General features: G+C 36.3%; 1 long non-coding RNA gene across 1 annotated transcript in view; it reads right to left on the bottom strand.

Moving 5' to 3' along the window:
• Positions 1-20,852: 20,852 nt before the first annotated feature.
• The window catches only part of LOC147578098 (uncharacterized), a 68,704-nt gene continuing 64,794 nt past the window's right edge, over positions 20,853-24,762 (bottom strand). Inside the window, exon 5 of the long non-coding RNA XR_015254798.1 lies at positions 20,853-21,076. This is a non-coding gene — a long non-coding RNA (uncharacterized LOC147578098). The remainder of the gene's footprint in view (positions 21,077-24,762) is intronic.

Genomic DNA, 24,762 nt, shown 5'->3' with positions numbered 1-24,762 from the left:
CTCAGCCAGCCAGGTGCCCTGGCATTCTAGTATTTCTTATTTTTATTTTTATTTTTATTTCATAATATATATGTGTATACACACACACACACACACACACACACACACACACACACATATATACAGAAAGAGAGAGAGAGAGAGCAAGCAGGGTAGAGGGGCGAAGGGAGAGAAAGAGAGAATCTCTAGTAGGCTCCATGCTCAGCAACAAGCCAGACGCAGGGCTGGATCCCACAACCCTGGGATCATGACCTGAGCCAACACCAAGTGACACGCTCAACCTACTGAGCCACCCAGGCACTCTTCTAGTATTTCTTAATCTGGAAATTAATAAAATGAAAACTAATAAATGGAAAAATTGATAATCTTTTGAGTGGGAAAAAAACTAAAGTACCTGCATAAGCATTAAAGAAAAAAAAACTGGAATTTATTCTGATCTTTTCAATTGGATCTTTATTGAAATTGGAGAGCTAGCTTTTTATTTATGTTGAATTTAACCCTTTTAAGATTGTACATTTACATAGCAATTCCTTCTGCAATGAAACCTAACATTTTTAAAATGTATTTCAAACTCTCATCAACATCCAATTTTTATTTATGGTAGTTTATTATTAACATTAAAAGAATCTTATTCAAATAATACAGGGATTTTTTAAAGTAAGCAAATCACAAACACATCTAAATAAATTGTTACAAAGTATTTATACCCATAGAATCACAAGTCAGGTCATGAAATAGAACATTACCAGAACCCCAGGAGAATCTCACAAACCACTCCTCATTACTACCACGTCATCCTGCCCAAAGGTAAGCAATCATCCTGACTTCTATAACATAGATTACTTCTGCCAGTTTTTGAACAGCATACACACTGAAGCATGCAGTATGATAATTGATAAAAAATGAAAATATGACAGATCAAAGCTTGTAGCATTCAGCTAAACTATGCCTAAAGGAAAATCTGTAGCCTTAAAATGCCTTTTTTGAGTTTATTTTTTTTGAGGGAGAGAGAGTGAAAGAGCAAGGGAGAGGAAGTGGGGAGGGGCAGAGAGAGAGAGAGAAGGAGAGAGAGAATCCCAAGCAAGCTCCACAGTCAGTGAAGAGCCGGAGGTGGGGCTCAATCCCACAAACTGTGAGATCATGACCTGAGACCAAATCAAGAGACAGACGCTTAACAGGCTTGAGCTACCCAGGCGCCCAAAAACGCATTTTTAAAAGAGCTAAAAAATCAATGATCTAAGTCTCTGGTTCGACAAGTTGGAAAAATAAGAGCAAATTAAACACACACATGCAAAAATAGAAAAACAAATAATAAAGATAACAGAAATTAGTACAACAGAAAATTAACATACAATAGAAAAAAATCAATAAGGCCAAATTTTTATTTGTACAAAACTCTAATAAAATTGATTAAACTTTGATGAGGATGATTAAAAAAAAAATCATTAGTAACCAACATTAGGAATAAAACCAAATAAGGACATCACTACAAATCCTGTAGACATTAAAACCATAAACTAATGTTATGAACAAATTTGTACCACTCTGTTTTCTCATTTATAAATTATGAAAAACAAAATTTTCTAAGATATGTAAATGAGAATAATCAAAATAGTTATTTTTTTTTATTTTTTTTTTCAACGTTTATTTATTTTTGGGACAGAGAGAGAGACAGAGCATGAACGGGGGAGGGGCAGAGAGAGAGGGAGACACAGAATCAGAAACAGGCTCCAGGCTCTGAGCCATCAGCCCAGAGCCCGACGCGGGGCTCGAACTCACGGACCGCGAGATCGTGACCTGGCTGAAGTCGGACGCTTAACCGACTGCGCCACCCAGGCGCCCCCAAAATAGTTAATTTTAATTACTTGATGGATTGAAATATTATAATTGGATTTTTTCTCTTTGACACTAAGGGATAGAATTAAGAATGGTGAAAGGAAACATTACGGAAATATATTTAAGCTCACTCTAAGAATGTAAAGAAATTGATACACTTCATCAAAGAAAGCATGCACATCCAGGTTGAAAAGCCAGAGACAATCAGGTTCAAAACATTTTTGCATTTATGAATCTTTGAGAATATAATGAAAGCTTTAGACCTTCTTTCCAGGTGAAGACACATATGGATTCATACATAGAATTTAACACCAGTAAGCCTCTTCATTGACTCATTAGTTTGGAAGATCTGTGGTAGAAGATTACTGGGTGAAGAAATGAAGTTTTAAGACACATTTCTGCTCTATAAGAATTCACATATTCTAGGGGGCGCCTGGGTGGCGCAGTCGGTGGCTGAAGTCCGACTTCAGCCAGGTCACGATCTCGCGGTCCGTGAGTTCGAGCCCCGCGTCGGGCTCTGGGCTGATGGCTCAGAGCCTGGAGCCTGTTTCCGATTCTGTGTCTCCCTCTCTCTCTGCCCCTCCCCCGTTCATGCTCTGTCTCTCTCTGTCCCAAAAATAAAAAATAATAATAATAAAAAAAAAAATTAAAAAAAAATAAAAAAAAAAGAATTCACATATTCTAAATAAATGGATACACAGTGTCTAAATGCTCCTCTACATTGTTGAAAAGTCATGTGATAGGAATAATAAGACTATCTTATATCAGCACCTGGCCCATTTAAATTTATTTCCGAATATTCCCAAAGAATAACTGGAATATTTTTTACTAGAAACTACTTATATTCATCTCTTGGTGATCTATCTAATAGCAATACTGTCCAAGATTAAGTAAGCTTTGATTTCTCTGGAATCTCCATGTACAAGGGTAAGACAGAATAAATATAGTTGGTATACACAAACATGTTCCCTTGACCTTTAAAGAAACAATTTAAAAAACCTTCTCAATGTTTATTTTTGAGAGAGAGAGGGAGAGAGAGAGAGCATGAGCGGGGGCAGGGGGCAAAGAGAGAGAGGGGGACAGAGAATTGGAAGCAGGCTCTGCGCTGTGAGCACAAAGACTGACATGGGGCTTGAGTCCACGAACTGTGAGATCATGACTTGAGGTGTCTCTAAAGAGACACTTTTAAAACTAGTTTGAAATTATTGTGTCCATTTTAAAAACCTAAAATACAAAGAATAAATTAGCTACAATCTTCTGTATTTTTGGTCATCGTAAAGAAAGGCATAATGTATTTCTACCGTGAAAGCTGCCACAAAGCCAAAATCAAGGTGTATTTACAGAAGATACAATTAAGAAGAAAAAAGTAGGCACTAACTACAGTGATTGACTTATTCATGACTAGGTTAAAAATCTCTAACAGGAATGTTTCCTCCGTGAATATTCCAAGAAAATGGAGGTACACTTTTAAACGATGCGTGTAAGATTCTGTTTACAATAACAAGATGCTGCAAAACTTTGTTCCAAAGATTAGAAATTTCAACTGCAGCATACATGATCTTTTCATCCCTTTGCTGATCTCAGTGTGCAAAGAGTAGAACCCTAAATACACATATCATTTGTTTTCATACATTTAAAGTGTCTGACCTTTACACCACATGAGTTTACAGTTTAATTATATGATGGTACTTGCAGGACTACAAAATAAAATTACTCACTAGTAAAACACACATGCAATATAATGTTGCATACTGTGAAGTATAACCAATATTACACAGTATGACTCCTCAAGCATTTGAGAAACCATTCAACAGAATTATAGCTTTTGCGAGCAGAGATTTTTTTTAGAGCAAATAAGGTCAAAATTTCATTAAGGGGCATGAAACACAGCCTGGCATTATTAGTATAGAATACAAATCCTTTAGTGACAGCTCTTAGCAGTTAAAGCAAGCATTTGCATAACATTTTACTTAAAATAAATCAAAATAATAATAGAAAGAATTATTTGAGCTTTGCCAAATGATTTCATTACAAATAAGATATCTTGGTGAGGGGCACCTGGGTGGCTCAGTCGGTTAAGCATCCAACTTAACTGCTCAGGTCCTGATCTCATGGCTCGTGAGTTCAAGCTCCATGTCAGGCTCTGTGCTGACAGCTCAGAGCCTGGAGCCTGGAGCCTTCTCCAGATTCTGTGTCTCCCTCTCTCTCTGCCCCTCCCCCACTCACCCTCTGTCTCTCCCTCTCTCTCCAAGATAAACATTTAAAAAAGATATCTTGGTGAAAGAAGGATGCTGTGGAAAAGGTCTCAAATTTGTACTTTAATAAAGATTTCACAGTACTTTGGAAATGAGCATACTAGAGAATGAAGGAAATGCATATTTGTTTTGGCTTTTTAATGTGAGAAAGCAAAATTTCCCAGTACCCAGGGCTGAATTAAACCTCTTACATGTTTCTTATGAATCCCTGCATGATCAAATATTCCAAAACTGAATAGCTTGAAACAACAAGCATGTATTACTTTTCATGTTTCTGGAGTTGACTGAGCTCTTTTTCTGCTCCATACAGTACCCACTAAGGTCACTTTAAGGCTGCCTGTATTCCCAATAGGCAGGGCTGGAAGGTCTGAAAGGCTCTCTCACAATACCTGGGTCTTGGAGTTGACTGCTGCTTAGAGGCCTGTTATCCTCATTGTTGCTAGCTCCCTGTGAGATTGTACCCTGGAGAGCCCCTCCACATGGCCTCCCTTTGTCTGAAAAGCTAGGATCAGCTCACAGCATGGCTACTGAATTCCTCCAGAAACAATTGTGAGAGTAGGCCTCAGTAGGGAGTAGGAAGTACTCTCAAATTTCTGTTTGTATCACTTCTGCTGATGTCTCATTGACCAAAACTCTGATATGCCAAAGCCCAGCATTATTGTGTGAAAGAACTATAAAATACACAAATCCGGGGGCAGGGGAGCAAATTCATTGCCCTTTCTCAGTATAATACTGCCACACACTTCTTATGTGCACATAAAGTCTCTGAGATCAAATTTCTTATCGCTCTGTGATAAGAAGAAAATATTCTGTTATCCACATATATCTCAAACAAAAACAATTCCATAAATAAGAAATATTGCAGGTGAAGAGTAAAGAAACCATGTAAAGAAACCATTTAATGGTTTCATTTTTAAAGAAACCACTGTCACTTTTTAATAAATTCAGAAGAGTATATCTAAATTCAACTGGTAAAGTGGATTTTCAAAAGTAACAAAAGCAATTACTATATGTGCATTATGTAGGATCATTTTTCCAGACACTTAGAATTCCATCTTTTCTTTTCTAAGAGTAGTTCTTAAACAAAAGGAAGGCCTAGATGTACATACATGAAAAACCTCATTCACTCAAAAAGGCTTCTTACTGTTGACTATGAGAATTGCAAATAATAATGATATATATAAAAAATAAAAAGTAAACTAAGCATGGTGACTGAAAACATTTGCATCAACCATCAATTTGTCTAAATGCATTGATAAGCTTAAAAGAGCATTAAATATAATGAGACCAAAAATTAAGAGAAGGAAGAATCCAAGATGCATTACTGAGCACTTTATTTGACTTTTCTCAAAATCATTTGATGAATGAGGTGGACTTCAGCTTTGATTTTTAAGGCCGCAAGGGACATTGAGCACGGTATACAAAGACTGTGGGTCTACAACCTCATTATAGGAGTGAATTTAAAGATAAACCAAGAATACTACAAACAAAGTTGCTTGTCTCAAATTTTCACACGGAACAGAAAGGGGAAAATATCTTCCTCAAGAATTCCTAACCCCAAAATCTCAAAGAAGCTTTGAAATGAAAATGCATACTATGTGGGGAGTGCAAAAAAACTTCTTGTGAATAAATTAATTTAGGGGCGCCTGGGTGGCGCAGTCGGTTAAGCGCCCGACTTCAGCCAGGTCACGATCTCGCGGTCCGGGAGTTCGAGCCCCGCGTCAGGCCCTGGGCTGATGGCTCAGAGCCTGGAGCCTGTTTCCGATTCTGTGTCTCCCTCTCTCTCTGCCCCTCCCCCGTTCATGCTCTGTCTCTCTCTGTCCTACAAATAAATAAACGTTGGAAAAAAATAAATTAAAAAAAAAATTAATTTAGTAATTAGACTAAATTAGTAAGCTAGACTGGTGTCCCAGGTTCCTGGAAGAAGCAAACCTAATACATTCTAGAGGAACCATTCCTCTTAGAGTTTTGAGAAAATGTGAATTTATCTGTGAAAATCTTAAAAAAAAAAAGCTAACAAATACTGATTTGAGGCTTTCTGGAAAGAGAAACCTACAAATATGAGCAGGGCAGAGAGGACACAGTCCTCTGTCAAAATATGTCTAGTAATCAACCAAAAAGGACCCCCAAATCCCCCAGAAACCTGAATATAGGAGGAGGAAACAAAAAAATGGAAACAGAGGTCCAAAATTTGACCCAGTTGAAAATCCAAAATATACTAAAAAGATTGATACAACAAAATGATAAAAGGTTGCTTGCTGCTTGGCATTTTGTTTCTACAATATAGTTTCTGAATTAACTTTAACATCTGCTGAAATTACCAATTAGTAAAACATCATGGCCTTAATCATTATGGGGGCTGTAATTATACTTATTCCTGGAGATCCCACTAAATTTAAACAAGGCATCTCTGTCATGTCAGGGGAGTTTCTAAACATAAAATAGAGGATAAATAGGAATGCCTTACCTTAGCCATAGGAACCATTGCCTTGTTTAAATTCCCTGTAGTCATAGTGCCCAATGTTCTAAAGTATCCCATAGTGGTCATGGCTGCTCTAACCCAATGAGCAATAAATTAAAATTAAATTAAGTCTTTGGCACTCACAATTGGCTCGATAAAATGAGACCCTATGGATCTTCTGCCCAGATAACAAGTTTGTACGGTCCAGTATAAATTAAAATGAGTCTTCTAGATCGAAACCTATTGTATAAGACCTATTAGAGAAGGGGTGATTGTGTCCACTGCTTCTCTAATTAACAGCCCAATTTGGCCTGCTTTTAAACCTAGAAAGAATGAATGGCACTTAATAGTGGATTACATAATGTTAATGTTATCATTCCACCAGTTAAGCAGCACCCCATACACTATGTTATTAAAATTACTTACTCTACTCAATTAGCAAGTGGTAAATACTTTGTAGTCATAGATTTGGCTAATATGTTCTGTGTCTATTTCAATAGCCTTTCAGATGCAGTTGCCTTCATCTTCTAGGAGACACAAGGATACATGCTTTCCTGGCTACCCACAGGCTATTTCAGCATCCCCAGGATCATACAAAATCTTTGCAGGTACCATCCTAAAGGCATCTAACTTTCTTCAGGAGTACAGGTATGCCATGACACTGATTACATCCTTCTCCAAGGTGATTCATTTCTTACACTCATTCAGGACATATAAATACTCATAAACAGGTTCATGAACAGGAAACAGTTGTTGTCCCATACTTAGTACAAGGCCCCACCACTTCAGGTAAATTCCTGAAAATTGTTCCATCTCTTACTCTGTCAAAAAACAGCTATTGACTACCTCAGTACCCATGATGTTTTGTTCGTTTGTGTCTGTGACACTAGGTTCTGTTTACTTGGTCTGCCCGGAGGAGACTGGGATAGACAGGACCAGTGCTTGTGTTGGAGGATTTTCCTGGACATCAAGCATTTCTCTACGCAGACTAGAGGAAACATTGGATGTTTCATCCCCTTGGATGAACCCTCCTTCACCCACACTCCTCACAGCGGTGCTGTGCCTGCAAACCAGCAGGGTTAGGAGGGAAACCCTAAGCACAGTGGGGAGCCTTGTGAACCAGGGCTTCAATATCCAGTTCTGCATTGCTGGTTGGAAAGTGGTGGCTATACCTTTGCACAGACACACTGTCTGGTCCAACCAGGAACTTCTTAAAGTTCCAGAGGACATTGTTTCTTCCCACTGGAGATCAGGTGATGCAGTCAGGGTCAGTCAGGAGCCCCGTGTTCACTGGCCTCAGCCGGGCCTTCTGAAGGAAGGGAAAGATCTGGTGCATCTGTGCACATTTGTCTGGCAGTTATCAGAGACCCTGAAGTTGGGTTCAAACTCACCTGCCTAATGAGACGTACTTGAGAAAATTCAGGATCCCTTTGTTCTTGGTGTTTTCCTGATGCCTGACTGGTTGTATGGGAGCCAAGCAAAACGAGGGCCCAGACCAGAGTGCTACTGCAACTCTTTCATGGCTGTAGTCCCAGACTGTTGTTCCTCAGAGTGAGACCACATTCTCAATGAGCAGCATCTTGCCTCACAGTGAGCCCAGACATATGGGGAACATGTGCAGCTGCAGTGGCAGGGTGTCCTGAGCGGAGCAGACAATAGTGAAGGGAAGTAAAGAAGGAATAGCTTCTAACTAGGATAACCAAAACAAGTCCAAGTCTTTTCTTTGGGTTCTGGAGACAACATACTCCCAGTTTACAAATATTACTTAATACTATGTTACACATAGTCCACTATGAATGGAAACTTCTACAACAAAAGTTTCTAGAATCCGTCCAAACTGCAATACAATAGGCACATCCATTAGTGTACCCTAAAGCCTTCTGCACTCTAGGAGCTTTGCAACCTCCTTTCAATCCTCCTGTAGTCCCTGGTCTACCCATGATGGCCATAAGGTGCACATGGGCTTCCAGTGCAAGAAATTGCCCTCTGTGGCCTCATTGTATATCCATTAAAGTGGCAATTGCTGGCTACACACTGAGTTTTCCTGAAAACAGAGGCTTTACAGGACATGAACCTCTGACTTTCCATATGTGGATGATGCTTTGGATGGTGGAAGCAGTGCTCCCACAAGCTCAGCATGATCATTTAAGTCTCCTTCTTATGAGATGGAACCAAATCTGGACTCTTGCTTGTGTCACCTGTGGGGGGCTGGTGGGGAGGGGTATTGTCTTGTTCTTATTCCCTTGTCAAATGCCACAGTGATGGCAGAGGTCATCCCTCTTCTGCTATCCTTAGCTTCCTGACAAGCCCCTTGGTATCCTTTGGATAGCATCTAAGGGAGTTTATATAATGTTCGTAGAGCCACTGTTACACAAGATGGAGTTCTATGGAGAGTTACTGCCTCTTATCCTTTAACTGCATGTTCCAGACTGAGAATGGAACTCAGGAATTAGCAAAACTGGCTAAACTTATTCAGCAATCTTAACATGGGATGCCTTGGCCAACAGTGATCCTCATCAGTACATTTTTACTGACTCCTGGGTCTGGTTAAGTCTAATGGAAGCAACAATTCCTTATTCAAGATTTTCCATTTGGAATAAAGAAATCTGGGTATCTCTTTCTTCACAGATATTCAAAATATAAATTAAGGTTACACATATCTCTGCACATGCTAAAGCCACAGTACAAGGCTTCTCTCAGATAAGGCTTCACTCCTTATCTCCTGTGGAGTTCCAGACAATATTGATAGTGACCAAGGCACGAATTTCTTTTCTCAAAATATATGATGCAGGGCTATTCAACAAAGAATTCAATAGAACTTTCAACATTCTTACTAGTTTCAGGCTACAGGCCTCATAAAGCACTGTAATGTCTTACTTAAATGAGATCAAATTCAATTAAATGAAACATGGCACATTTTAGTCATCAGTCAAATATCAAGGATAAATTGTAACAAAGAGTCTGACTCCATTTTTGATGCTTCACTGCTCACATCTTTCAAGCCCCTTTCTCTTTTCTCTTTTCTCCTGTTTCCTGCCTGTATCAGGCAGTCTGATAAGAAAGTACGTTTGTTTCTTCCTTTGGAACTGGCAAAAAATTCAAATCACATGAACCCTGGCCAGTACACAAAAACCCTTACCCCAGTCCAAAATTGCAAATAAAAGCCTACTTGGTTTCCCTCACCTGAACTCTCAAGACATTTGGGAACCAGCTTAGGAGCTTTGTCCTACTCTTTCCTCAAAACCTCATTAAATGAGTAACAAACTTTTACACACCCTCTTGACTTATGTGCAGTGTCACCAATATTGACATTTATTATTTTTTTTACTTTCTATAATTTATTATTTTTTTAAATTTACATCCAAGTTAGTTAGCACATGGTGCAATAATAATTTCAGGAGTAGATTCCTTAGTGCCCCTTACCCATTTACCCATCCCCCCCTCCTACAATCTCTCCAGCAGCCCTCTGTTTGTTCTTTATATTTAAGAGTCTCTTATGTTTTGTCCCCCTCCCTGTTTTTATATTATTTTTGTTTCCCTTCCTTATGTTCATCTGTATTGTGTCTTAAATCATCATATGAGTGAAGTGATATATTTGTCTTTCTCTAATTTCATTTAGCATAATAACCTCTAGTTCCAACCACAGAACTGCAAATGGCAAGATTTCATTCTTTTTGATTGCCGAATAATACTCCATTTTATGCATATACCACATCTTCTTTATCCATTCATCCATCAATGGACATTTGGGCTCTTTCCATACTTCAGCTATTGTTGATAGTGCTGCTATAAACATGGGGGTGCATGTACTGCTTCGAAACAGCACACCTGTATCCCATGGATAAATGCCTAGTAGTGTAATTGCTGGGTCGTAGGATAGTCCTATTTTTAGTTTTTTGAGGAACCTCCATACTGTTTTCCATAGTGGCTGCACCAGCTTGCATTCCCACCAACAGTGCAAAAGAGATCCTCTTTCTCCACATCCTCGCCAACATGTTTTTGCCTGAGTTGTTAATGTTAGCCATTCTGACAGGTGTCAGGTGGTATTTCATTGTGGTTTTGATTTGTGTTTGCCTGATGATGAGTGATGTTGAGCATTTTTTCATGTGTCGGTGGCCATCTGGATGTCTTCTTTGGAGAAGTGTCTATTCATGTCTTTTGCCCATTTCTTCACTGGATTATTTATTTTTTGGGTGTTGAATTTGGTAAGTTCTCTATAGATTTTGGATACCAACCCTTCATCTTATATGTCATTTGCAAATATCTTCTTCCATTTTGTCGGTTGCCTTTTAGTTTTGCAGATTGTTTCCTTTGCTGAGCAGAAGCTTTTTCTTTTGATGAGGTCTTAGTAGTTCATTTTTGCTTTTGTTTCCCTTGCCTCCAAAGAAGTGTTGAGTAAGAAGTTGCTGCGGGCAAGATAAAAGAGGTTTTGCCTGCTTTCTCCTCTAGGATTTTGATGGCTTCCTGTCTTACATTTAGGTCTTTCATCCATTTTGAGTTTATTTTTGTGTATGGTATAAGAAAGTGATCCAGGTTCATTTTTCTGTATGTCACTGTCCAGTTTTCCCAGCACCATTTGCTGAAGAGACTGTCTTTATTCCATTGGATATTTTTTCCTGCTTTGTCAAAGATTAGTTGGCCTTATGTTTGTGGGTCCATTTCTGGGTTCTCTATTCTGTTCCATTGATCTGTCTGTTCTTGTGCCAGTACCATACTGTCCTGATACTACAGCTTTGTAGTATAGCTTGAAGTCTGGAATTGTGATGCCTCTGCTTTGGTTTTCTTTTTTAAGATTGTTTGGCTATTCGGTGTCTTTTCTGGTTCCATACAAATTTTAGGATTGTTTGTTCTAACTCTGTGAAATGTTGGTGTTATTTTGATAGGTATTGCATTGAATATGTAGATTGTTTTGGGTAGTATCGACATTTTAACAATATTTGCTCTTCCTATCCAGGAAAATGGAATATTTCCCATTTTTTGTGTCTTCTTCAATTTCTTTCATAAGCTTTCTAAGTTTTCAGTGTATAGATTTTTCACCTCTTTGCTTAGATTTATTCCTATGTTATGGTTTTTGGTGCAATTGTAAATGGTATCATTCCTTGATTTCTCTTTCTGTTGCTTCATGATTGGTGTATAGGAATGCAACCGATTTCTGTGCATTGATTTTATATCCTGAAACTGTGCTGAATTCATGGATAAGTTCTAGCAGTTTTTTTGGTGGAATGTTTTGGGTTTTTCATGTAAAGTAATATGTCATCTGTGAAGAGTGAAAGTTTGGCCCCCTTCTGGCCAATTTGGATGCCTTTTATTTCTTTGTGTTATCTGATTGCTAAGGCTAAGACTTCCAATACTATGTTCAATAACAGTGGCAAGAGTGGACATCCCTGTCTTGTTCCTGACCTTAGGGGAAAACTCTCAGTTTTTCCCCATTGAGTATGATATTAGCATTGGGTCTTTCATATATAACTTTCATGATTTTGACGTATGATCCTTTTATCCCTACTTACTTGAGGGTTTTTACCAAGAAAGAATGCTGTATTTTGTCAAATGCTTTCTCTGCATCTATTGAGAGGATCATGTGGTTCTTGTCCTTTATTTTATTGATGTGATGTATCACATTGATTGTTTTGCAGATACTGAACCAGCCCTGCATCCCAGGTATAAATCCCGCTTGGTCGTGGTGAATAATTTTTTAATGTATTGCTGGATCTGGTTGACTTGTATCTTGTTGAGGATTTTTGCATCCATGTTCATCAGGGAAATTGGTCTATAGTTCTCCTTTTTATTGGGGTCTTTGACTGGTTTTGGAATCAACTCTTCATAGAAAGAGTTTGGAAGTTTTCCTTCCATTTCTATTTTTTGAAACAGCTTCAAGAGAATAGGTGTTAATTCTTCTTTAAATGTTTGGTAGAATTTCTTTGGGAAGCCATCTGGCCCTGGACTCTTGTTTTCTGGGAAATTTTTGATTACTAATTCTATTTCTTTATTGGTTGTGAGTCTGTTCAAATTTTCTATTTTTTCTGTTTCAGTTTTGGTAGTTTATATGTTTCTAGGAATTTTTCCATTTCTTCCAGATTGCCCCCTTTATTGGCATATAATTGCTTGTAATGTTCTCTTATTATTGTTTGCATTTCTGCTGTGTTGGTTGTGATCTCTCCTCTTTTATTCTTGATTTCATTTATTTGGGTACTTACCTTTTTCTTTTTGATCAAACTGGCTAGATGTTTATCAATTTTGTTAATTCTTTCAAAGAATCAGCTTCTAGTTTCATTGATCTGTTCTACTGTTTTTGTTGTTGTTATTGTTGTTGTTTTGATAGCATTGATTTCTGCTCTAATCTTTATTATTTCCTGTCTTTTTCCGGCTCTATAAGGTGTAAGGTTAGGTTGTGTATCTGTGACCTTTCTTCCTTCTTTAGGAAGGCCTGGATTGCTATATACTTCCCTCTTATGATGGCCTTTGCTGCGTCCCAGAGGTTTTGGACTGTGCTATTATCATTTTCATTGGCTCGCATGTACTTTTTAATTTCCTCTTTAATTTCTTGGTTAGGCCATTCATTGTTTAGTAGGATGGTCTTTAGTATCCAAGTATTTGTTATCTTTCCACATTTTTTCTTGTGGTTGATTTTGAATTTCATAGCATTGTGGTCTGAAAATATGCACTGTATGATCTCAGTCTTTTTGTACTTGTGAGGGCTGATTTGTGTCCCAGAATGTGATCTATTCTGGACAACATTCCATGTGCACTGGAGAAGAATGTGTATTCTGCTGCTTTAGGATGAAATGTTCTGAATATATCTGTTAAGTCCATCTGGTCCAGGGTGTCATTCAAAGCCATTGTTTCCTTGTTGATTTTCTGTTAGATAATCTGTCCATTGTTGTAAGTGGGGTGTTGAAGTTCCCTACTATTATGGTATTATTATCAATGAGTTTCTTTATGTTTGTGATTAATTGATTTATATATTTGGGGGTCCCACATTTGTAGCATAAATGTTTAGAATTGTTAGATATTTTTTGTGGATAGACCCCTTAGTTATGATATAATGCCCTTCTTCATCTCTTGTTAAAGTCTTTATTTTAGGGGCGCCTGGGTGGCGCAGTAGGTTAAGCCTCTGACTTCAGCCAGGTCAAGATCTTGCAGTCCGTGAGTTCGAGCCCCGCGTCGGGCTCTGGGCTGATGGCTCAGAGCCTGGAGCCTGTTTCCAATTCTGTGTCTCCCTCTCTCTCTGCCCCTCGCCCGTTCATGCTCTGTCTCTCTCTGTCCCAAAAATAAATAAACGTTGAAAAAAAAAATTTAAAAAAAAAAATTTAAAAAAATAAAAATAAATAAATAAATAAAAAAGTCTTTATTTTAAAGTTTAGATTGTCTGATATAAGTATGGCTGCTCCAGCTTTCTTTTGGTGCCATTATCTTGATAGATGGCTCTCCATCCCCTTACTTTTCAATCTGAAGGTGTCTTTAGGTCTAAAGTGGGTCTCTTGTAAACGGTATATAGATGGATCCTGTTTTCTTATCCATTCTGTTACCCTATGTCTTTTGATCGGAACATTTAGTCCATTGACATTTAGAGTAAGTACTGGAAGACACGAATTTATTGCCATTATGTTGTCTGTAGAGTTGGACTCTCTGGTGGTGATCTCTGGTCCTTTCTAGTCTTTGTTGTTTGTGGTCTTTTTTTTTTTTTTTTTTTTTTTTTGTCTTTTCTCCCCTCAGAGAGCCCCCTTAAAATTTCTTGTAGGGCTCATTTAGTGGTCATGAACTCCTTTAATTTTGTTTGTCTGGGAAACTTTTTATCTTGCCTTCCATTTTGAATGACAGCCTTGCTGGATAGAGTTGTTGGCTGCATATTTTTCCAATTCAGCACATTGAATTGCCATTCCTTTCTGGCCTGCCAAATTTCTGTGGATAGGTCTGCTGTAAACTTGATCTGCCTTTCCTTGTAGGTGAAGGACTTTTTTTCCCTTGCTGCTTTCATGATTCTCTCTTTGCCTGAGTATTTTGTGAATTTGACTATGATATGCCTTGTTAATGGTCGGTTTTTGTTGAATCTAATGGGAGTCCTCTGTGCTTCCTGGATTTTGATGTCTGTCTTTCCCCAGATGATTTGCTCACATAACCCTTCTACCCCTATTTCTCTCTCTTCATCTTCTGGGACCCCTATGATTCTGATGTTGTTTCTTTTTATGAGTCACTGATTTCTCTAATTCTTAAATCATGCTCTTTTGCCTTAGTGTCCCTCTTTTTTTCTGCTTCATTATTCTCTATAAGTTTGTCCTCTACATTGCTGATTCACGGCTCTACCTCATCCATCCTTGCCACTGTGGCATCCATTCGAGATTGTAGCTCAGATATAGCATTTTTTATTTCATCCTGACTAGGTTTTACTCCACAGAAAGGGATTCTAATCTGTTTTCACCGCCAGCTAGTATTTTTATTATTGTGATTCTAAATTCTGGTTCAGATATCTTGCTTGTATCTGTGTTAATTAAGTCCCTGGCTGTCATTTCTTCCTGTTCTTTCTTTTTGGGTGAATTCCTTGTGTCATTATTTTGAAGAAAGAAAAGGAATTAATAAGGTAAAAAAATTAAATTTAAAAAATTAAAGACAACACAAAAAATCAAATAAAAGATGCTAGATTTTAGGTGTGTTCTGGTCTGATGGTTGAAAGGAGCTTGATAGATTAGACAAAAAAGGGAAAGATAAGAAAAGAAAAAAAGGACAATGTTTGAAAATTTGAAATTAAATCAAATTATGGGTGGGAACATCTGTCACATCTCTAATAAGTGACTTGAAATATCATCTAATTTTTGAAAAATCAAATAAAAATTAATTTTAAAATAAGTTAAATTTATTAAAAATAAGTGTTCTATGGACCTGGTACTATTTAAAATAAAAAGAAATATTTATTCTCCAATTTTGGTAAGTTAATTCGATATGTAAAAAATTTCTAAACTAACAAAAGAAATTGAGACGAGAAAAAGATCTATTTGTTATAAGGCAAGAAAGGGGAAAAAGATGATAAAAGGAACAATGAAAAGCATACTATACTATGTTAGATATTAAATTATGACTTATTAGGAAAAAATGCAAATTGACTAAATGTTCCCATAAAAATATAAGAATTTTCAAGCTGTATTTTAAAATTCTGCTCTATACTGTCTACAAGTACATTCCAAATATAGGAATACATGCCTGCTCAACATAAAAGGATAAAATAAAAACAAAGGAAATGCCAAATTTAAAAATCTGATGCAGCAATTAATATCAGATAAGGTAGACCTTAAGACAAAAATTAGTAAAAAGAGAACATTACATGGTAAAAAACTTAAATATTATGCACCCAATAACATAACCTAATAAATGTAAAGCAGAATATTACAAGAAAAACCCTCAATTAAAATGGGAGATATCATTTCAATAAATGATTGCCCAAGCAGCAAAAGTTGAGTGTCCTAGATGCTCTAGAATTTTGACAAGAACTGGCATAATCAGTCTTTTTAAATTTACTCTAAAATATACATAGTGATATAACATCTCATTGTGGTATTTCCTTGTATTTCCCATTTATATACAGGCATACATCAGAGATATTGCAGGTTCAGTTCCAAAGCACCACAATAAAGTGAATATCACAATACAACAATAAATCAATAAATGCTTTCATTTCCTAGTACATATAAAAGTTATGTTTACACTATGCTGTCATCTATTAAATGTGCAATAGTATCTTCTCTAAAAAAAAACAATGTATAAATCTTAATTTAAAAATACTTTATTGCTGGGATGCCTGGGTGGCTTGGTTGGTTAAGCGTCCAACTTAGGCTCAGGTTATGATCTCAGGACTCATGAGTTTGAGCCCCATGTTGGTCTCTGTGTTAGCATCATAGTGCCTGGTGCCTGCTTCAGATTCTGTGTCTCCCTCTCTCTTTGCCCCTCCACACTCACACTGTGTCTCTCCCTGTCTCTCAAAAATAAACATTAAAAAAATGTTTTTAAATATTTTATTGCTAACAAATGCAAAACAGCATCTGATCTTTCAGCAAGGTTTAACTACTGATCACAGATAACCATAACAAATATAATAATATTGAATAAGTTTGAAGTATGGTGAGAATTACTGAACTGCAACACAGAGGCACAAATTGAGCAAATGTCATTGGAAAAGTGGAGCCAATACACTTACTTCATGTAGGGTTGCCACAAACCTTCAATTTATAATAATGCAATATCTGTAAAGTGCAATAAAGTAAAGCAAAATAAAACAAAATATTCCTGTCCTCAAAAAATTAGAAATAGAACTACACTATGACCCAGCAATTGCACTATTAGGTATTTATCCAAAGGATACAAAAGTGCTGATTCAAAGGGGCACATGCACCCCGATGTTTATAGTAGTGCTATCAACTATCACATTGTGAAATAGCCAAATTGTGAAAGAGCACAAATGTCCACCGACTGATGAATGGTTAAAGAAGATGAATGGTTAAAGATACACACACACACACACACACACACACACACACACACACACAATGGATTATTACTCAGCCATAAAAAAATGAAATATTGCCATTTGCAACAACATGGATGGAACTAGCAGGTGTTACGCTAAGTGAAATAAGTCAGTCAGAGAAAGACAAATATCATATGATTTCACTCATGTATGGAATTTAAGAAACAAAACAAATGAACATAGGGAAAGGGAGAAAAAATAAGATAAAAACAGAGATGGGGCCAAATAATAAGAGACTCTTAAAGAAAAGAACAAACTGAGGGTTGTTGGAGGGGATGGAAGTGGGGGGATGGGCTAAATCGGTGATGGGCATTAAGGAGGGCACTTGTTGGGCATTATATGTAAGTGGTGAATCACTGGGTTCTATTCCAGAAACCAATACTCCACTCTATGTTAACTAACTTGAATTTTAAAAAATAAGTAAAAATAAATAAAATAAGTATGCATTCAGTAAAAAACAGAAGACAAAAAAAGTATACCTGCTTGTCCTTTGATGAAGTGCCTGTTCAAATCTTTTGCTCACATTTGGCTTTTTTTTTCCTTATGAAGGAGTTTTGAGAGATTATCATAAATTCTAGATGCAGTCCTTCAGGAAATGCATGATTTGTAAATATTTCCTCCCAGTCTATGGCCTTTTTTTTTCATTCTTAGCAGTGACTTTCAAATTTTCAGATTTCAATTTGGATAAAGCCCAATTTATTAATTTGTTCTTTTATAGATTATGATTTACATTTTTGTTGTCATTCCTAAGAAATCTTGGCCTAAGGCAAAGACAAAACTGTTTTCTCCTATGTTTTCTCTAGAAGTGTTATAAATTTAGTCTTAATGCTATAAACTTGCCCTTAAGTACAGTTTAATGACATCTCACCAAGTAAGATATATTGTTTTTACTTTTATTCAGATCAAAATAATTTCTAATTTCTATTTTTATTTCTTCATTGATCCATTGCTTATTTAGATGTGTGTTTTTCAATTTCAAATACTTGGGAATTTTCCAGAAATCTTTCTATTGAATATTTTAAATTTAATTTCATTGTTGTCAGAAAGCATATTTTGAGTGACTTGAATATGTTAAAAATTTATTGACCCTTGTTTTGTGGTCCAGATTGTGATGTGACTTAATAAGTGTTCTTTGTACAGTTGAAAAGGGTCTGTAGTCTGCTCATGTAGAATGTAATAGTCTAAAGATAAAAATTAGGTCAGTTTAGTTGATAGCTTTGTTCAAATCTTCTCTGTCCTTACTGATTTTCTATCAACTTGCTATATCAATTATTGAGAGAGAGGCACTGATATCTTCAACCACTGCTTTCAACTTGCCTATTTCTTCATTCACCTCTATCAATTTCTGCTTCATGTATTTTGAAGTTCTGTTACATGCATAAGCATTTAGGACTATTACGCCTATATTGAAAAATATAAAATAAATGGTAAATATGCCTCTTCATAAATGGGGAGATTCAATATTACATAGATGTTAATTCTCTACATATTGACCCAAGGAATCATTGCTATTCTAATCAGAATTGTATTATGCTTATTTTATGGGATTTTAACTAGCTATTTTGTATATGAAAGACAAATAGCCAAGAATAGTCCAGACACTTTGAAAGTAAAGATAAAAGGATATTCCTCTTTCCATATGCTAAGACTTATGAATTTATTGTAATTAAAATATTGTAGTACTGTTTAGGAATAGAAAATTACCAACAGAACAAAATAAAGAACCAAGAAATCAAGTCATAATTATATACACTTGAGTGAGACAGAATTGTCCCTCTATATCAGAGGGAAAGAATGGTTTACTCATTTAATAGTGCTGTGGCAAATCTGCATCAATGAAAAAAAAAAATAGGTTGTTTTCCTACCCTACACCATAATGAAAATCAATTTCATATAATTAAAGCCCTAAATAGTAAAAGTAAAAATAAAATTTTGGGAAAACAATATATAAAATCCTTTGGGTAGAGGTGGACCTCTTAAATAAGACATCAAGTTCAATTTGAAAGGAAAGGAATTGATAGATTTAACTGAATTAAAATAAAAACTTCTATTTAAGAAAGTATAAACAGAATGAAAATTAAAACTATTAATATGAGCTGCTAATTGAAAACTCTAACTGACAAAAAATTTTTATACAGAATATGTCATTTTTAAATCATGGAGGGAAAAAAAAAGGAAGGGCATAAAGAAAAAAGACTTGAAGAACATGAAGCAGAAGAAACCTGAACATTCAATAAACATAAACCATGCTCAATCTTATTAAGAATTAGGGAACTAGAAATTAAATCTCCAATGAATTCACATTTCATACCAGAAATATTGGCCAAAGTTAAAAAGTACAACCACTTTAGAAAATAATTTAACATCATTTTATAAAGGCAATATTCCTAAACTGTGATACAGCAATTTCACTTTGTTTTATATCTTAAACAAACTTATACACATATGCCCCAGGCAACTGTTCAAGAATATAATAGCAACATTGTAGTAGCAGAAAATTGTAAACAAACAAAATATCCACTGAAGTAAAATGAATAAATAATTGTTAGGATATTCATATGTTACAAGAGTATGTAGCAATTAAAATAATAAGTAAAAAATAATAAATTGCAGCTACATGCAAAAACATAGATAAGTTTTAGAAACACAATATTGACCAGAAAAAAAGTCAATTAAAAGCAAATATACAAAGTATGACTAAGTAATAAAAGACATTCAAAAGTAAACATTGTATATTGTATAGGGGTAAAAGTAGAGAATAAAACTAAAGGAAAGGAAGGGTATTGCAAATGCAAAATTCAGAACAGTGGTAGAGGAAACAGATTAAGATTTGAGAGAACATACAGGACACTGCCAAGTAAATGGCAAAATAATTTTTCTGGAAACTATTTGATGGGTACATATGTATTGTCTTTTATACATATGTTTTATAAGTATTACTTTATAGACTCAAAATTTAATTTAAATAATTAAAAACACAGAGTTCTTGGGGCAGTCAGGTGGCTCAGTCGGTTAAGCACTCGACTTTGGCTCAGGTCATGATCTCACAGTTCGGTGAGTCTAAGCCCCGCATCGGACTCTGTGCTGACAGCTCAGAGCCTGGAACCTGTTTTACACTCGGTCTCCCTCTCTCTCTGCACCTCCCTCACTTGCATTCTGTGTCTCCTTCTCAAAAATAAATAACAAAAAATATTTTTAAAAAATCAGTGTTCTTGAAATAAGGGTCCCTGGCTGGCTCAGTTTAGAGCATGTGACTCTCGATCTCGGGGTTGTGGGTTTGAGCCCCACATTGTGTGTAGAGATTACTTGAAAATCAAATCTTAGAAAGAAAAAAAAATGCCTCAGAGTTCTTGAAATAAAAACAATTGTCATAAAAAGTTTTTTGGCTTGAGGCTTTTAAAAAGAACATGAGAATAGAAGAAAGAAAAGGGTAAACAACCAACAATTTCCTTTGTGAGACCATGGAGTACTGACCCCCTACCTAGCCAAGTAATTATGAAAAGCACTGTCATTTCGATCACTAGGAGCTATTATTGCATCATTTATTTGTGTCTTTGGACAAAACTGTTTTAATTAGCAGTCATCGTTTGAACAAATTGCTTTGTTATTCTATAAGATTTTGCTAGAACATCTCAGGCATAAATGCATACCATGTATAAATATATATCAGGTTTTCTTCTCTGTATTTATACTTCAGGCCTTCAAACAGCTACCACTGCAGCATATATGATGCTTTGTGTATGTGTGTGTGTGGACTGTACATTCTCAAGTAAATTAGGCTAATAAGTTACATTCATGGTTAATTATTTTTATTTTTGGTGAAAGAAAACAGAAACGTAGTGCATATTTGTTGTATATCAATGGTGAAACTGTATAATAGGACTTTTGCAACATGGTTTCTTATCTATTCGTATGATTAAAAATGAGAACGATTCAGGAAGGAAGGTCTCCAAAAGTTTCTAAAGATGAAATATTACTGGGCAGACCATCACTGAGGTGAGTGAATAATGCCTGCATAGAAAAAAAGAAAATCCATAATTTATTATGAATATAAACAGAAATATTAAAGACATTAGAGAACCAAACACAATGTTTTAAAAAGTGAATGTATGACCTATGCTCTATGGGAAGAAATCAACTTAATTATGGCTTGTTACAATAGTTCCTTTTTTTGAATGAAGTCCAGCTCTAATTAAAATCTTCTCATTGGATCAGATGGAGTTGCAGATGAGATTAGTCGAAACTGTCTATTGTTCTTATTCATTTTAATGTACTGCATTTCAACAGTCAGGAGATATACAAAAGAAATGCATTTCACTAGCTCTTCAAAGGGGTCTGTTATGATTCTAAATTTAATTAAATTAGATTAGTTGCACATCATTTATATTACTAAAAATCGCCAGCAATTTCTAAGAGATTCCTTCCCCCTCCTGTCCCACCATTGCCCTCATCCATCACACCCAAATTCAAAATGACAATAGCTTTGTTGAACCTTTGTGATTCCTTTTAGTAAACAACAGAATATTTTTAATAAAATAGTCTTACTTTCCTTTCAGCTGTCCAGCAAATATAAATAGGACTCAATCAACAAATCACTTAATATCCATGCTAACAGAGTAGAGAATTCACCAGTTTAAAAATGTCCATTTGCAGTTATGAATTGCAGTGATGAATAATCCTGCATTTCTCTATAGCTTTTGGGTTTTAAAAAAAATGCACACATTATACTTTGTACATTTCTCTGACTTGCTTCCTATGAATACAGTTGGACAAAATAGATCTAGAAATAATACATTGTACATATATTTCTGTGACTAATGTTTATCCAGCTGCTTCAGAGGCTATTTAAATATTATCTTTCAGCCATAGGACAACACTGTTTGAGGGACCCAGTGTGCATCTCTGTGCACATGTTGGCTGAAAAATGCAACATCAGTATTGTTTTTAAGCTGCTAAATTACGGAGCATCTTGTTATGTGGTACTAGGGAACTAAATTCTGATTTTAGTACTTGGTACAATAGAGAGTGGACTTTGAGAAGAATTTTAGTAAATATGTAAAGTGTCTGAAGAATAATTTGTGGAGGTGTGATGACTTTTCTCCCAGTCCATGGTTTGTCTTCTCATTCTCTTAAGAATGTCTTTTGCAAAGCACAATTCCAGATTATCAATTATTTCATGACTTCGGTGTTGTGCTAAAAAGTCATCACCATGCCCAAGGTTATCTAGATTTTCTCTTACACTATCTTCTAGGAGTTCTTTGGTTTCATATTTCACATTCAGGTCTATGATCAATTTTGAGTTAATTTTCGTGAAAGGTGTCTGAATTCATTTTCTGTATGTGATGTTGAGTTATTCCAGCACCATTTGTTGAAGAGAATATCTGGTCTCCAATTTGCTGTCGTGTTCCTTTGTCAAAAGCCAGTTGACTATATGTCGGTCAATTGCTTGGCTCTCTATTCTGTTCCATCGATACCTTGTCTATTCTTTCACAAATACCATACTGTCTTTATTAATATAGTTTTATGGTAAATCTTTGTGATAGTGTGATTTATAATAAGAAGTGTATATTTGGTCCTCATCCCCATTCCTGACCCAGAGCTTCTAAAATCTTTAGCATTTCCTAAGTGATAAGAGCAGTAAGGTAGGGAGAACCTGGGTGGCTCAGTCGGTTAAGTGTCTGATTTCAGCCCAGGTCATGATTTCATGGTTCATGGGTTGGATCCCCATGTTGGGCTCTCTGCTGACAGCTTAGAGCCTGGAATCTGCTTTGGATTCGTGTCTCCCTCTCTCTGCCCCTCTCGCACTCATGCTCTGTTTCTCTCAAAAATAAATAAACATTTAAAAAAAATTTAATGAGCAGTAAGGTGAAAGGAATGTTATTCGTAAGAAGTCTCTTTCAACCATACCTGAGTTTACGTTAATGAGATGACTTTTGGAAAGCCCATAAGGATAAGGAGCCGGTTCCCAAGGAACAATACCTGTGATTAGAAGTTTGGGACTTCCAGCCCCAACTCCCAGCTTAGAAAGTGGGAGAGAAGAGGCTGGAGATTGAATTAATCACCAATGGCCAGTGATTTACAGGAATATCTCATTTTATTGGGCTTTGTTTTATCTCATTGTACAGATACTGCATTTTCCATAAATTAAAGATTTGTGGCAAGTCTATCAGCATCCTCTTTCCAACATTATTTGCTCATTTCATGTCTCTGCGTTACATTTTGGTAATTCTCACAATAGTCCAAATTTTTTCGTTAACATTATATTTGTTACGGTGATTTATGATCAGTGATGATCAGATGATCAGATTATGACTTGCTGAAAGCCCTGGTGATGGTTAACATTTTGTTAGCAAGAAACAATTTTTAAATTATGTACATCTTTAAGACATAAGGCTGCTGCACACTTGATAGACTACAGTATAGTGTAGGGATAACTTTTGTGTGTACTGGGAAACCAACAAATTCATTTGACTCACTTTATTGAAGTATTCGCTTTACTCGGTGGTCTGTAACCAAACCCTCAATGTCTCTGAGGTGTGCTTGAAAGCAGTGAGGCCTATGTATAAAGCCTCTATAAAAATCCCTGAACCACAGGGTTCAGAGAGCTTCCAAGTTCATGAACATGTGGAGGTACTGAAAGGATAGCATGCCTGACGAGGGCATGGAAGCTTCATGCCCCTGCCCACATCCTGCCCTGTGCATCTTTTCTAGCCACGGTTCCTGAGTTGTATCCTTTTGCAATAAACCAATAATTAGTAAGTAAGCTGTTTCCCGAGTTCCATGAGCCATTCTAGCATATTATCAAACCTGAAAAGGGGGTCATGGGAACCTCCAATTTATAGCTGGTCAATCAGAAGCACAGGTGATAACCTGGACTTGTAATGGGCATCTGAAGTTGAGGGAGGGGGCTGTCTTATGGGACTGAGCACTTAAACAGTGGGATATGATGCTCATTCCAGGTGGACAATGTTAGATTTGAATTGAATTGTAGGACATTCAGTTTGTGTCAGCAAAGAATTGAGATACCCACACATGTGGTATCAGAAGTGCTGATGAGTCGTGAATAGGTAGAAACAGTTTTTCCTTACAGTCATAGAGTTGGATAGCATCAGTTCTCCAATTTTGCTCTTCCCCTTAAATATTGTGTTGGCTACCTGGATCTTTTGCCTCTCCATATAACATTTAAAATCTACGTGTAGATATCCATGATAACACCTGCTGGAATTTTCATTGAGGTTGTGTTGAGTCTCTAGATCAAGTCAGAAAGAGCTAACATCTTTATAATATTGAGTCTTCCTATCCATGAACATCATACATTTCATTTATTTAAGTTCTTCTTTGATTTCTTTTATCATGTTTTGTAGTTTTCTGTATATATATCTTGTACATATTTTGTTAGACTTATACCTATTTCATTTTTGGTGGTGCGAATAAAAATGATATTCATTTTTAATGTTTATTTATTTGTTTTGAGAGAGAGAGAGAAAGAGAGAGAGAGAATGCCAAGCAGGTTCCATGCTGTCAGCACAGAGCCCAACACTGGGCTCGAACCCACAAACCATGAGATCATGGTTAGACACTCAACCAACTGAGCCATGTGGGCACCCCAATGATACTGTATTTTTAATTTCAATTCCATTTGTTCATTGTTAGTATATTGGAAAGGAATTGACCTTTGTATGTTACCTTTGTATCCT

This window comes from Puma concolor, chromosome C1, assembly GCF_028749965.1.
Source record: "Puma concolor isolate L17-30 chromosome C1, mPumCon1.1.hap2, whole genome shotgun sequence".
NCBI classification, from domain to species: Eukaryota; Metazoa; Chordata; class Mammalia; order Carnivora; family Felidae; genus Puma; species Puma concolor.
This window is presented reverse-complemented; position numbering and strand designations above follow the sequence as displayed.